The sequence below is a fragment of the Mesitornis unicolor genome, unplaced genomic scaffold, assembly GCF_000695765.1.
Source record: "Mesitornis unicolor isolate BGI_N332 unplaced genomic scaffold, ASM69576v1 scaffold19704, whole genome shotgun sequence".
In the NCBI taxonomy this organism is placed as follows: Eukaryota; Metazoa; Chordata; class Aves; order Mesitornithiformes; family Mesitornithidae; genus Mesitornis; species Mesitornis unicolor.
Genome location: NW_010179641.1, coordinates 13,746 through 27,490, shown reverse-complemented (window position 1 = coordinate 27,490; position 13,745 = coordinate 13,746).

Here is a 13,745-nt window from a genome sequence, read left to right as displayed (position 1 = left end):
AATTTAGCTTCAGAAGATGCAGCAAAACTCCGCTTGAATGAGGCTGCTCTGCAGGGAGCAAGATGCCTCCTGGCAGGGAGCACCCACCGTGGCACGCTCAGATGCCCCCAGGAGATGCAGAGTTTCTCTGCGCTGCCCTGGTGCGCATTAGCGTCACACTCCACAGCATCTGTAGCCCCTGGCAACATCGTGGTCCTCCCCTGGGCCACCCCCTACCAGGCACAGCCAACCTCACCAGACAGACCCAAAACAGTGCAAGGCAGCTCCTCTGATCTGCCCCAAGGGTACCCATTGGCTTAATGACATCTTAGCCAAGAGCAAAAACTCCTAGAATTTGACATTTACTATTTTTTAATAAACTTTCCTGATCAGCTGAAACGTGAATCCACGCCTTCCACAAAAGCCATCTCTCTGCAGCCAGCAAAGAGAAGCAGACAGGTAAAGCACAGGGAAAGCAGAAGTTGTTTCAAATGCTACAGCCAAAATCCACAGCCCTTCCCCTTCCAGCTCACCTCCCAAAATGAGCAGCTTAACCAGCTCTGTAGCTCCACCGCCTCTTCCTGACATAAATGCATATTAGAAGAGGAGCTATGCTAGGACACAGACCACATTGAAAAGACCAGAGCACTGGGTATCTTTAGCTTGGAGGAGCCTGAGGGGTGACCTCATTAATGTTTATAAATTCATAAAGGGCGAGTGTCAGGAGGAAGGAGCCAGGCTTTTCTCTCTGATGTCAAATGACAGGAAAAGGAGCAATGGGTGCAAGCTGGAGCATAGGAGGTGCCCATGTGAACATGAGGAAAAACTTTTTCACTGTGAGGGTTACAGAGCACTGGACCAGGCTGCCCAGAGAGGTTGTAGAGTCTCCTTCTCTGGACATGTTCCTGTGTGACCTGGTCTGGGTGATCCTGCTCTGGCAGGGGGGTTGGACTGGATGATCTTTCGAGGTCCCTTCCAACTCCTAATATTCTGTGATTCTGTGATTTCACCATATTTAAGTAACTTCTTGTTTTCATGTGGCTTGCCCAAACACAAGTCCTCTCCTGCTCCTTGGCACCTCAAAATGAGAGATTGAGCTCCAGAGTTAAGCAGCTGTTTCAAGCACAAACAAACCCAGAGCAGTCACTACCCCAACCTACCATCCAGGCTCCTGAGCAGCTCCTCTTCTCGCAGCCATCACCACCCTCCCCTGCAAAGGCTCTTCATCCTGCAAGCCCTCCAACCTGAGCTCCTCATCCACCACTATCATTCTGAGCTGGGGAAGAGCCTTTTCTAAACTCATGGCCCTTAATGATTTTCAGGTGCTCTGTATTCAATGCACCAGAGGAAAAAAACATCCTCCACCTGAAAGCTCTTACTTCAGCCTCCCAGATGTCCAAGGGAGGAAATGCGTAACTTTCATGACAAATCATTTGTGTTGCTTTATGGATGACAGAGGAGAGGACAACTTAGCGGAAAGGGCTGATACAGTGTCCAAATGGAAATACTTTTGATTTTTAAGTTTTGTTTTTTCTGGATAAAGAAACAAACTTTTTTGTATGGTAGAAGTATAAAGACGTTAGGAGCAGAGTTAGCAGCAAAGCACACATCTGCTAAAACAAAAAATAATACGTGTGTACAGATGCAACAGAAGCATTCACGTCTCACTCTACACTTCAGTGCCTGTGTGTCACTGAGGCAGACCTGCCTGTGCCACTGATGAAAAACCAGCATTGCTGCTCCACCTGCAGAGCCAGGTCAGCGATGGAAGAACAACCTGTGCTGACTTCCCCTTCACTTTTCAGTGCCTGTTTTTAATGTACAGGGTTGAATTTGTGTGCATTAGTTTCAGAAGAGAGAACAGGTCCTCAGCAGTCTCCAACACTACGTACCCGTCAGCAGTCGCTGCTGGGGTGCAATGAGGCATCCCCTACTCTTATCTGTGCATTATAAATGAAACAGCCCTGCTTTACAATCAAACACAACCTTCTTGTTGACCATTGCAGAAATGATGCTCTGCAAAACATGGTTTTGCTCTGCACGTGCAAAGCATGGGCTCACCAAGACCGTGCAGGCATTACTTGCAGGACTGGAGACCCAGAACCCCTGCGTGTGGCCAGCTCAGGGCAGCGAAGGGGCTGAGAGCCGTGTGTCTGCTACAGCATCACCGAGGTGGCTCTAACTTACACCAGAGTGGATGTGCATCCATGTTCTCCCTCCTATAGCAATCCAGAGAGCACAGCATCCTCCTTATCTCTGCACAAGAGCAGGAGTGAGCACTGGAGCCCATTTCTGTGGGGCTGGGACAAGCAGTCACCCTGCTGGGAGGGCTCCAGGAGGTAAAGTAGTTTTGGCAAAGTGATGGCCGTACACGGTGTTGCAGTGCTAAAACAGACGTAGAACTGAGCTCCAATCTCCACAAACATCATCCTTCTGATCTGAATCTGAAAATCGTTAAAAAAGCCTTTCATACACCTCAATTATTTTAACCACTTAGCCATCACGTTCCAGTATTGATTTGAACACGTACCAATTATTTAAGTCAATCGCCTATTAAAATTCATTTTCGGCGAAAGGTCAAACCTGCAAATTGAAACCAGATGCAGTACATTATGCCTATTGGTATTGTTATCTGCACACAAGTTCATTATTATGTTTCTGCAGAAGTAATTTCTCCTGTCAAATTTTTGCTCTGCATGCCAGTATCGCTATTACAAGCTCTATTAATTAAGAGGGCTTTTTATTATTATTAACAGAAAGTTTTAAATACTGCAGTCTCAAATAAAGATATGTAAAGAGGCAGTGGGTCTTACCTGCTATAGCACACTGCTCCTGTTGTTCAGAAAGAAATGAAAAGGAATTAAGTTTGCAGCTGGATGCGCATTTTATTCGGTTGCAGATCTGAGGAGCTTTAAGGCTCCCTATTGAGAACAGTGACAAGTGGTACCCTCCTCCAAAGTTGCCAGCAACATCCTGGTTGCACACGCAGGATGGCATCGCTTGTCAAGTGCGGTAACTTCTGTGCAGTTGTTAATCCACTGGAAGCCCATCAAGAGGAAAAGGCCACGGGAACGGCCTCTCCGTGTCACCTTGAAACTTCTGCCGGCTCCTGATGAAAGGCAGCAGAAGTGCAGCAAACCTGAGAGAAGTCTCAAAGCAGTTGCACTGCTCTCTCCACTCACAGCCAGAGCTGGGAAATCCCACCCTGACTTGCTTTGGGTTGCCTTGGGGTAGCATCTGATTTTAACATCCTAGGAAAGAAAAAGGCAGCTGCTCATGGGTTGCATGAGCATGGTCTTCCCCCAGCACACACTGCCCTTTGCATCTTCATTTTATGTGAAAGGATATGACTGGCTTGTGCATGGGCACACAGGAGGAAACACGGTATTTTCTCCCCGAGTCTCAGAAGTGCTTTGTTTCTTTTGAGATTGACCCTGTAACCATCGCAAGAGAAAAAAAAAACAACTAATTTTCTTCCTAACTACAAATCATTTGAAAGGAAGCCAGTGGTTCCAGTGGGAAAATGCTGGCATTCCCCCTGGGAAAACTGGAAACAAAGCCAAAATGGACATTTTCATTTTAAAATGCCATCTTGAAATAGGATATTTGCATTTCTGCCCTCCAATTGCAGGCATAGTTTTCCTATTAAGATGTTTTCAAAAAGGTTGTGTTTTGGTGGAAGGAGGGGGTGTTTGATACTTCTGATAGGAAAATCTGATCTCTGAACATCAGAAAGTGTTTTGAGCTCTTTGCAACACAGCCTACGTTCTCATTTCAGGGTGCTACAAGATCAAGTCAACAAATTTTGAGCATCTTATGGGTAATTCAGCTTGTTATGTCTCTCCCATGCAAAGGGAACCACTTCATGTGCACATTGCACCAATACTGACCAAGGATGTACTTTAATTACAGCTATTTCCATAGTTCTTAGAAGATTTCCTAATAACTCTTCAAGATGATCATTGGGGAGAAGTGGAATAGAAAAGCCAAGAGAAAAGGAGCTGCTGTCAGTGCCAAGCGTAGTCGGTGGTTCAGCAACCAACCACAGAAAAATCACATTTTCTTGTTAAAAGTTAAACCTTTCCTTCCTAAAGTTCTCATTACTTCCTTGTAAAAATATTTCTTTTCAGTGGAGCTCAAGAAAATCTTTCCAATTTCCTTGCATTGTATTTGCTGAAGAAAGGAGCCTGCCAGTCCTGGTGGGTCACGCCAGAAGCGAGTGGGAGCACGTGAGTGTTGCAGGGAGAGGGGTGGGTGTTTTGGGGAGGGTGCATTGGTGGCTGCAACTCTTTGAGCTCCATCCCCAAATGAGTCCTTCACCCTCTTATGTGTCACAATCAATTGCATTTTTGTCTGCTGTTGAGCACTTCGGTTTTCTTGTGGCATTTTCAACAGGAGTGGAATGGTTAAATTTCCTGGCTCTCAGCAAACGTAAAAAGGGAGGGGAGGTGGTTGGCATCTCAAAGTGACCCCCCAGAAACATCTGCTGCTGGATTTAACACCTGCATCCCAAAGCCCATGTTCCCAGTTCTGCAGGGGGTCTGGGCTTTGCTGCCTGGCTGACAGCAGATGAGGGGCCCTACGTGGCTGCCCTAGGCAGCTCTGCTTCAGGGTCCCCTCTGTTTGGCTGGGGAAGGATCCAAGGGAGGCAGGAAGGGAGAAAGGGAACAGCACGACCAGGAGGATGATTTTAACAGCTGGCTGAATCCATGCTCTGACTGCAGAAGAGGTTTGGAGATGGGGAGTGATGTCCCTGGACCTCCCATCCGCAGCTTGCTGTTAGGTGGCAGAAATACACCTCACTGGGAAAAGTGGATGAGAAACTCCATCCAGCTCCACGACTGGCTCTGGGTCCATCACCAGGAAAGAAAACTCATGGTGAAACATTTGTTTGTTCCCTTGCACCCACTCCTCTGGTTACAACTGAGACAAAAGTCACTGAAATTAGAGAAAAAGTTTTCATTTTCAGCTAAAGTTCAGAGCAACCAGAGTAGCCAGCCTCCAGCTGGCTTCTCTTCCCAGCTGCTCATGTTCAGGAAGGTCTGGGACAGTGGGACTTGCATAACACAAAGGACATGCTATTGCTTATTCCCCCAACCTTCCTTGAAATTAAGCCCAGGGAAGCATATACTTTATTTTACAGAGGAGTTGGTGTCCTAAGTGGGAAGTCTTGGAAAGGAGCAGGTGAAGTGACTGCACCCAGAGCAGATGTCTCTCTGCTGCACGTCTTGTGGGAATTGAGAAGTTGTCTCCTGAAACCAGGAATATTGTGCAAACAGCCACAGAAACGGGGGTTGAGGATGAGGAAAGGCATAAAAAAGAGAGTCCTGTTTGAAGGGATGCAGGGTTGGTCCTGCTTCTGGTTGGGTTGGGCTTAACTCATCTCTTTTAAAAGTTATTTGAAAGTAACTCTGTGGACACAGCCTCCAGAAAGGATCACTGGAGGGGATCAAGTTGCTCTCTCAGTGCCCACCGTATTTCCAATTCAGCTGCAGAGATCACTAGTTTAATGGTAAGTCAGGACCTCTGTTGCAGTGAGTTTTGCAATACAGGCATGTTCCTGCCGGGAAAAGCATCTTGGCCAGGCCAGCAGTGCTAGCAGATGGTGAGGATCTTCCACCTCAGCACAAACCACGGGGCCATTTCAGGAAGAAAGGAGACTCAACACCTGCTCTTTGAGGCTCACATGGCTCTGTGCAAGCAAAGGGACGATGCAGGAATGGGAGACGCACTGCCCAGGACATTGCCTCCCCAGCCGTGGTTTCCGGATGCTATAAGGCAAGAGGTCTGCAGGACCACAGCTTTTGGACGTTCCCACTGGGAACTGAAACTGCTCAATTTCTCAAAAGAAACCATAGGAAGGGCTAGCACCTTGGAGCTATGTAAGCCAGGGGTTAAATCCCAAATTCCAATAACCTCTCTCCTTTCCTTTCTTAAAACAAGGATGAGATAAGTAAGAATCCAGCCCTGGGCAGGATTTCATAGTCCATGGCAGGCCAGTGCTGCCTCTTCAAACATTATTTGCAAAGGGGAAGCATCTCAGGGCAGCTTCAAAATGACCAGCATCAAGGAGCTACGGCAACTTGGCTGTGTGTGATGGTGCTGGTGTTAATGCCAGTGATGGTCCCAGGGCTAGTGCGAGACCATTCCCGGGCAGGGCACACAGCTGATGCGAAACTGATGCTACGCTTGATCTTCGCTGAAGGGCCATTAAAAAGAAATCAGAAGAGACTGGCTAAAAGCAATTTATGGGGTTACAAAATGATGTATTACATGCACCATGGCTCCAGGTTTGCAGTAATTTAGGCTGGTATTGATTGAGGAGAGACTGGGGCATATTCCACCACCTTTTTAATTTCAGTCTGATTTGGCCAGTGCTTGCAGGTCAGCAGGCAATTTGATGAGACAAAAACAAACCAAGCATTAGAGCAGCCTAAATCACCTGCTTTTAGAAGTACCTTGTAAATAACTTTTAAGGCCGAACAAGGAGAACAGAATGAAGGAACTGGCTATTAAGGAAATCAAGACTGAAGTTTCAGGCTGAGAAAAAAAAGGTTTAACGGCACAGTTAAGAAGGAATATCACTTACACATACCAACATTGCCTGCCTTTATTTTCCCAAGCAAATATGCTGCCTTTTTCTTCATATTACAGTGCTAATTCTGATTCAATATGAACTGATTAGATACCAAAATAAAGCCAAAATACGTATAGCTGCTTAGAAAGGCCTCTAATTGTATCATTGCAGCAATGGGATGGATGACTTGGTGGGATTCCAGATGATTCAAACCATGTAATGCTGTAGGATTGTCTCTATGCCCTGAGGAAAGCAACCGGCTGTAAAACTGAGTGTAAATCTCCTATAAGGGTAAATCTGGGATTATTTTTCTCCTGCAGGTAGTGACTACAGTACTAAGTGTACTGGCACATAGGAGGTGCTCCTGAAGAGTAGAAACCCATCATTTCTGGAGATGTGAGTAAAAGGTAATTTAATTCTTTGTTATGCCCATTTATTCTGGGGTTGGAGTGGACCGCTCCTCACAAAGCTGCATTAATGTGCATGAAATCTCAGCCCCTTTCCCCTCTCCCTGCTAGAAACTTGCCCCATACAGTACCTGTAACTTCTCAAACATGTCCAGTGGAGGAAGAATGTGGTAAAAAGGGGAATTGCTTCAAAGCAACGAGTGACCCGACTGCAAACTGCCTCCGGTGTCAGCTACAGCCCCGAGCTCACCTCTGCCGCATTCACATATTGATCGTGCAAAGGTCATAGGCAAAGCTCTAAGTAAAGAAGATTGCTTATGTAGCTTATACCAGCCATTGGGTGTTGGATATAAATGGATTTTCCAAGTTTACTGTGACTATCAAAAGCTTGATGTGCGCAGGGAAAGAGAGACACAGAAATCTCCAGACTAATTAGCACTTTCCTACAAGAAGGCTTCTCTGATCTCTAATTGCAAGTTCATTTCAGCCTTTTAATATTGTGCTTGTGAGGCTCTTTTCTACTTTCTGCAGGTAAAGAGGGGCTTGACCTCATATTCTTTCACACATGTTGGTACAACAGCAGATGTGATGTCCAGGTTTGCTGAAGCTCAGGAGAGAGCAGGAAAAGTCTGCATTTACTCCAGACCAAGCAATTGCTGAAGACCCAGTGCTTTGTTTCTGGCTAGCAGGGCATTTGATCAAGTGGCATACCAGGAAAGATGAAATCCCAGTTTTGACTCATACTAAAATCAAGTGGAGTGAGAGAGGATAACATCTCCTTCCATGGGTGGAAATTACAACCTGCTCCCAGATATACATGTTTTTGGAAGGCCAGCCTAGCCAGGCGCTGGTGGACTCTCACAGCTAGCACTGAAACTGCTGGGCTCATCTGCCAGTGAACCCGATTCCACCCTTCCCATAATTAGTTGTACAATCAAATGAAACCACCTGAGCATCTTGTTCCTTTGCTTCAGTTCCAGAAGTCAAAGACCTCAAAAGTTATTGGCAGTTTTAATTAAAACTAGCTTTGAGATACAAAGCAACCTGTAACGGTTATGTCTCATTCTAGATAATACTGTAATAACCCTCTCTCATATTAAATATAGCAGCAATATTGTTCACCAGAGATGAGGACATTAGCACAAATAATCAGCCTCAGTCTCATGTGGAGGGCACAGAAGCCAAGAGGGGGCCTAAAATGAATGCATAAAAGACATTTGCTCCTGAAAAGGAGAATATCCTGCAGCTCCCTGCTCTCTTCAGCATTCTTCACAGAAGGCCCAGGTTTACAGATTTATTTCAAAACCCCATTCTGACAGTGGGATGCAATTTCCAGGTCCCTGCCCCTGCCTGGGCACTGCCTGCGTTGTCTCCACTGGCTGATCTCCTTCACATGAGCCATTTGTCACCAGCACAGAGCTGTAGCAAGCCAGGCTCAGCAGCTCCAGATGTGTCCACAATTTCAGCCCTGTTCAGCTTTTCCCGTTCCAGGCCTTGGCTCTGCCCGAGGAGTTGCAACAAACACAGGGCTCAGCTCATGGTTTACTCAAAACTTAATGTGCGAGTAGGCTGATAAATGTAACTGTTGCTTTGCTGCATTTGGGAGCTGGGGTGGCCATGCTGCTCCAGCAGAAAGGCTGTGGTTGGAAGCCCGTGAGGATCTGCCTTGACCTGCAGATGCCCAGAGCCACTGTGGGTCAGCAGCCCCTTGCTCTGAAGCTGTGAAGGTCAATGGCTAAGGACATGCTCTGCAAACGTACCTTTGATGCAGCACTTGGGGGACACATAGAGGGTACTCCAGTAAATCTCTGCTTCTGCTCCCTTACAAAGCCACAGCGTGCCTGCAAGTAACTTAATTTTTCTCCTGTTGATTTAAGTAGGAATTTTTTTTTCCCTGGTGCAAATCCACTGAAGTCAACAGATTCAAGGAGGCCACACAAGGAGTGAATTTGACTCAGGGAAGTTCATGTCACAGTCCCAGGTGGACGTTGAAACTGCCCAAGTCAAATGGCCCTTGCAGCATTGGCCCAGTGCAATTTTATGGGGCAATAGCAAATTTAGTTGTTTCCTCACTTGAATGACAGCCTAATCTTCAGTGTGTTTTCTAGGTAAATATCTTAACATTGATCAGAAAAACCTTAAAAAACTCTGATTTGATTTAAAGAAGGTCTTTTCGGGACAATTGAAACAGTCCTTTAGAAGAAAGTCTAGTTGAGTATCAAAGTAAAGGCATCCAAGATCACTCATTTCTTCTGAAATCCACACCTCTATTCTTTCTTAAAATACTGAGCACATACACGGAGCTCGCTGAAACAAGTTTTTGCACAAGAAATCATTTCAGTGAAAAGAGTTGTGTTTTCTTAAATTAATGAAACAAAATATGGCAATATTTCTCCTCTGAGAAAAATAAAACCTACTCCTTTAGAGTTATTCCTTCTTCACCGTGTGCCTTTAATTAGATAATGAAGACAAGTGAAAAACTACTGGGTTTGTACTCAAACTTTGAAAATATCCTCACAAGACTATTTCTTTTAAAATTTCTTGGGGAAATGCTTAACTTTCCGACAGATGATATAAACCTTACTTATAGAACTGTAAGTTCCTGCTAATGTGAAATCCCTCAGATATGAAATGCACTTCAGTGGCCATTCTGTTCCAGAACAGTTCATCCCTGGGAAAATATTATTGCTAGAAAGCTACGTGAGTCCACAGCTTAGAGCTGGACGATGCATTTAAATTCTCTAAAGAGGCTTTAGGAATGCAGAACAGTACCTGATCTACCTTTGGGGGGGTGGAATATGTCTTTTTTTGCACTGCAACAGCTGAAAGCAGTAATTGGTTCATCTTTTCGCCAACAAGACATTGTATTTCATTATGTGCCTTTTATGTGTTTGTCCTGTTACCCCAGTACCTCGCTAAATGTTTCCTAGCTGCAGGATGGCATCTTTGGAAGAGGGAGAGGGGCTCTAGCAGTTGCTCTGCTCCTAACGAATGAAACCAAATTCAAAATTAAATGAGAAAATGACTGTCACCGCAATGGCAATCAAACTGCAACCTGTATTAGTGTGGGTTGTTATTTTCTTTTTTTTTTTTTAATTTGCATGCTTTTTTTTCTTCTTTGTGGCTCTTTTAGGTTGAAGGCCCATAGGATGGGGATCCTATCATCCCATAAAGTCCATGTCTCCCAGGGTTCTACCACACTGTCTCTCTGGCCATTCTTTTCAGTGTGGACATAGTGAGATGCAAGTGTAAAATCCAGATCTGGATTTCAGGTTTTCTCTCAAGAGTGAAGAATATAAAGAGGAAGGCTTTTGATTCAGATTCATTTTGTAAAGGAAATGTGTAAGTCTCCATCTTTATCTATTCACTCTGGTTCCAACAAGTAAATAACCTCAGCCTCTCTGATCCCCGAGGAATGATGATTTACAACACTGGTAATGTGCACTGAAGAAAAATACAACTTGTTCCTGAAAACTACTGATTAAAGTGATCATAGCATAGTAAAACAACTCCGGGCTTCCGCCTTGTATCACTCATACCTGCTTTAACCCCTGTTACTCCACTCAGCAAGACTGGCTCTGATTTAATCTGCAGGAAGGGTGCTTGTCTGCAATGCTGATCAACACAATTCAGCCTTTGCAAACATTTACCAGTGCCAAGGGACCTTCTGGTAATGATTTTAGCAGAAACACTTTTTAAGAAAATGAATTGCTAAAATATGAACTTCCACAGAAACAGGACCAGGAGGAAAAAAAGAGAGATGATAAAACCATAGTATCCACTACCTACTTACTGTGAAGTAGCATTGGGAAGGGTAAGAGCCATGACATGGGAGGGCAGTACAGCCTGGCAGATCTGTTTAGCCCTGTCTCATCCACCATCACTGCTGCAGCCTCTGCCAGGAGTCTGTCGTGTGGGAGAGCCGTAAAGGGCAAAAGCTCCTGGTAATGGAACTGACCATTCATGTTCCATGTGGGCAGCTGCAAGTCTTTTCCTGGTCTGTCTCCCCTGTCCTGTTGCCTCAGGAATTGGGTGAAACACTTTTCTCATTTTCCCCAGCCACATTATGATTACATTACAGCCTTCGTGGAGAGCAAGGACCTGAGCACAGAATGTACGGGGAAGGCTTCATGAACCAGACCATTTAACTTCTAGAAACTGAGACTCACAGGAAATATGAGCTAGAAAGAATTCAGGAGTTCTCCCTATATTAACGCACTTCCCTGGCCAAAGCAAGGTCTATACAATGTCATTCCTGGCAGATGTTTATTTGAGTTTTCCACTGATGGAGGCTGTGTGGCCCCCCAGAAAAACTACACTAATGCTGCCCCCATAGCCACTACAAAATTCCCCCTCATACCTAACCTGAACCCACTACTTTGCTCCACCATGGACGCTGAGAACTGTTTAACCTCCTGATATCTGCTTTGCACACATACATGGCTTGTAAGTTCTTCCACACAAACCACACCTTTTTCAGGTGGGTTCTTCCCTCTCCCAGGGATCCAGCAAGGTCCAGTGACTGAAAGCTGGAACGTGACCTATTCAGATTAGAAACAGGGTGTAAATTTGAACAACACAGGTAGTTTACCAACTGGGACAATTTACCACACAGGCTGTGAGGGAGTCTGTGATGGGCAGTTTAAAATTAGGATACCGGATGTCTTTAAATGATCACTGTGTTTCAAAATGGAATTAATTCAGAACCATCCTCTACTTAGTGTTTACCCTGCATTACTGTGCTATATTATCCTATAATTGGTTGTTAGGTCAGGATTGCAACCTGGCAGGTTCCTCTTCCTTGCCTAATTAGTGTTTCTTCCTCACAGCTCAGTGTGGGACTTGTTTTTTCCCCCCTACAGAGCTTTGTCTCCCGTGCACACCCCCTCACCACACAGTTATTCCCTCTCCCCCTGACAATGATCCAGCCCTTCACATGCAGAAGAGCTGCCATTTGCTCAAGCGTGCTGACACGAAGTTCCTAACGAAACGAGCTGTTCAGTCTGACGAGCTCAAGGCGGTCGAAGTGCTGCACACTTGGCAGCCAAGGCCAATTTGCCATTCAGACACTGTACATTTCCCTCCCGCTCAATCGGCAGCCTTGCAGTGACATGAGTCATTCACCTTCCCCTCCTCTTAAAGCGTGGACTTTCCTGGGGCCGAGCCAACACATGGCACCGCACAGAGGTGAGCCACGTGAAGACCTGGCTCTTGCCCTGACAAGTCCTCCCCTACTGCACGACCACTCTGCTGCACTACACCCCAAACCTGGCTTCCTGGCTTATGTAGGGTGTGAGTTCTTCACAGCACAAGCCCTGTCTTCAGCTGTATAAAGTGCATGTAAATCCATGAGGCAATAGCCAAAACACAGTAGTCATCATGCAAATCTCTTATCTCTCTAGCACCCTCAGCTAGGCTCGGCCAACTTCCTCCTATATTTTGGCCTCAAAAACACGGCTCATTTCTCATCCCAGCTAATGGACCTGCTCTTGCAAAATTAGGCATGAAGGCCAGCTGAACCAGGCTTCCCTTGCCCTGTGAGCAACTACATATTAATACTGTACCACATCCTAGACAGAGCAGTACCAGAAACACTGGACAGTGACAATCTGGAACAGAAACAAACTGGAAGGGGTTTGCAGAAACCCAAAATTAAACTAGACTGAGATGTGTGACACAATACATTAGGGGAGATTAAATGAGTTGATCTGCATAGCTTGGCTGAACAGCACAACTCAACAGCTATAGCCTGGACACAAAGGAGGATGAGAAACTGTACCCTGGTACAGGGAACTGGTGTTAGAGGTAATGAGGTGACACTAGTTTAGACAACGAGAGCTATTTCAGCAGTTCGGAATGGGATGCAGTACCTGGTTGACCTATATCTAGACACAAATCTGTAGAGCAGGGGAAGAAGCTTGACCTTGTGCTTCCCCTATACCTGACTACACCCTTACTTCCAAGAGCAAACAGAGCAAGCACTTGCTGAGACTGCCCTGCCCTAGGCACCACCGCACGTCCCATAGTGTCTCGAGGGGACATTATTTGTCCCAGATAGGACACAGAGGTCTTGGCAGCTTCCTCCTTAGGATGGCTTCAGGTGGTACATGATGAGGCACCGCAGGATGTTGCATTAAGGCTGGCAAGACGGGTGCAAGGAGTGCAGCTCCCAGAGTACACGGCACTTCAGCTCTTCTGAGAGCCACATTCCTGCCAACAGCACAGACATGGCTTACTCAAACAGCCCGAACCTTTGCTGGCCCTTGGGAGTGGTGGAATCTTATCAAATCAGCCTCTGATTTCCTCTGCTTCCACAGCACAAGCAAGTATGCAAAGAAGTAAGATGACATTTGGCTTCTTGCAGAGAACAGCAGATAATTTAGTGAGATTAAGCAGCCTCCTCTCCCACAGAAACCATCTCCACACGGCTGGGCAAAAACCAGGCTCTGCTGGGATGATGCTGCTCGAGCGCCTCTCTGTGGATCTGAGCTCCTCTTCCTCCGTCTCACAATCCTCAATCCACAAACTGATTTTTAAATTTCATTTTACTTATTTAAAATACAAAACCAAATCTCTCCTATTATACCCAGGTAGCACCTCTGAGCTTACTGAAGTTGGCACTAAGCTATGAGCTCACCCAGCCAGAAATCTCACAGTTTCATCTTTTGATGGTGATATTTATGATACCTCTCAAGGCCTTTCTATAGTTTCCAGTAATAGAACAGCTCAAATTGGCTCAGACCTGCAGCTGCTAGGACTCGCTGAGTGACTGGGAATGAAAG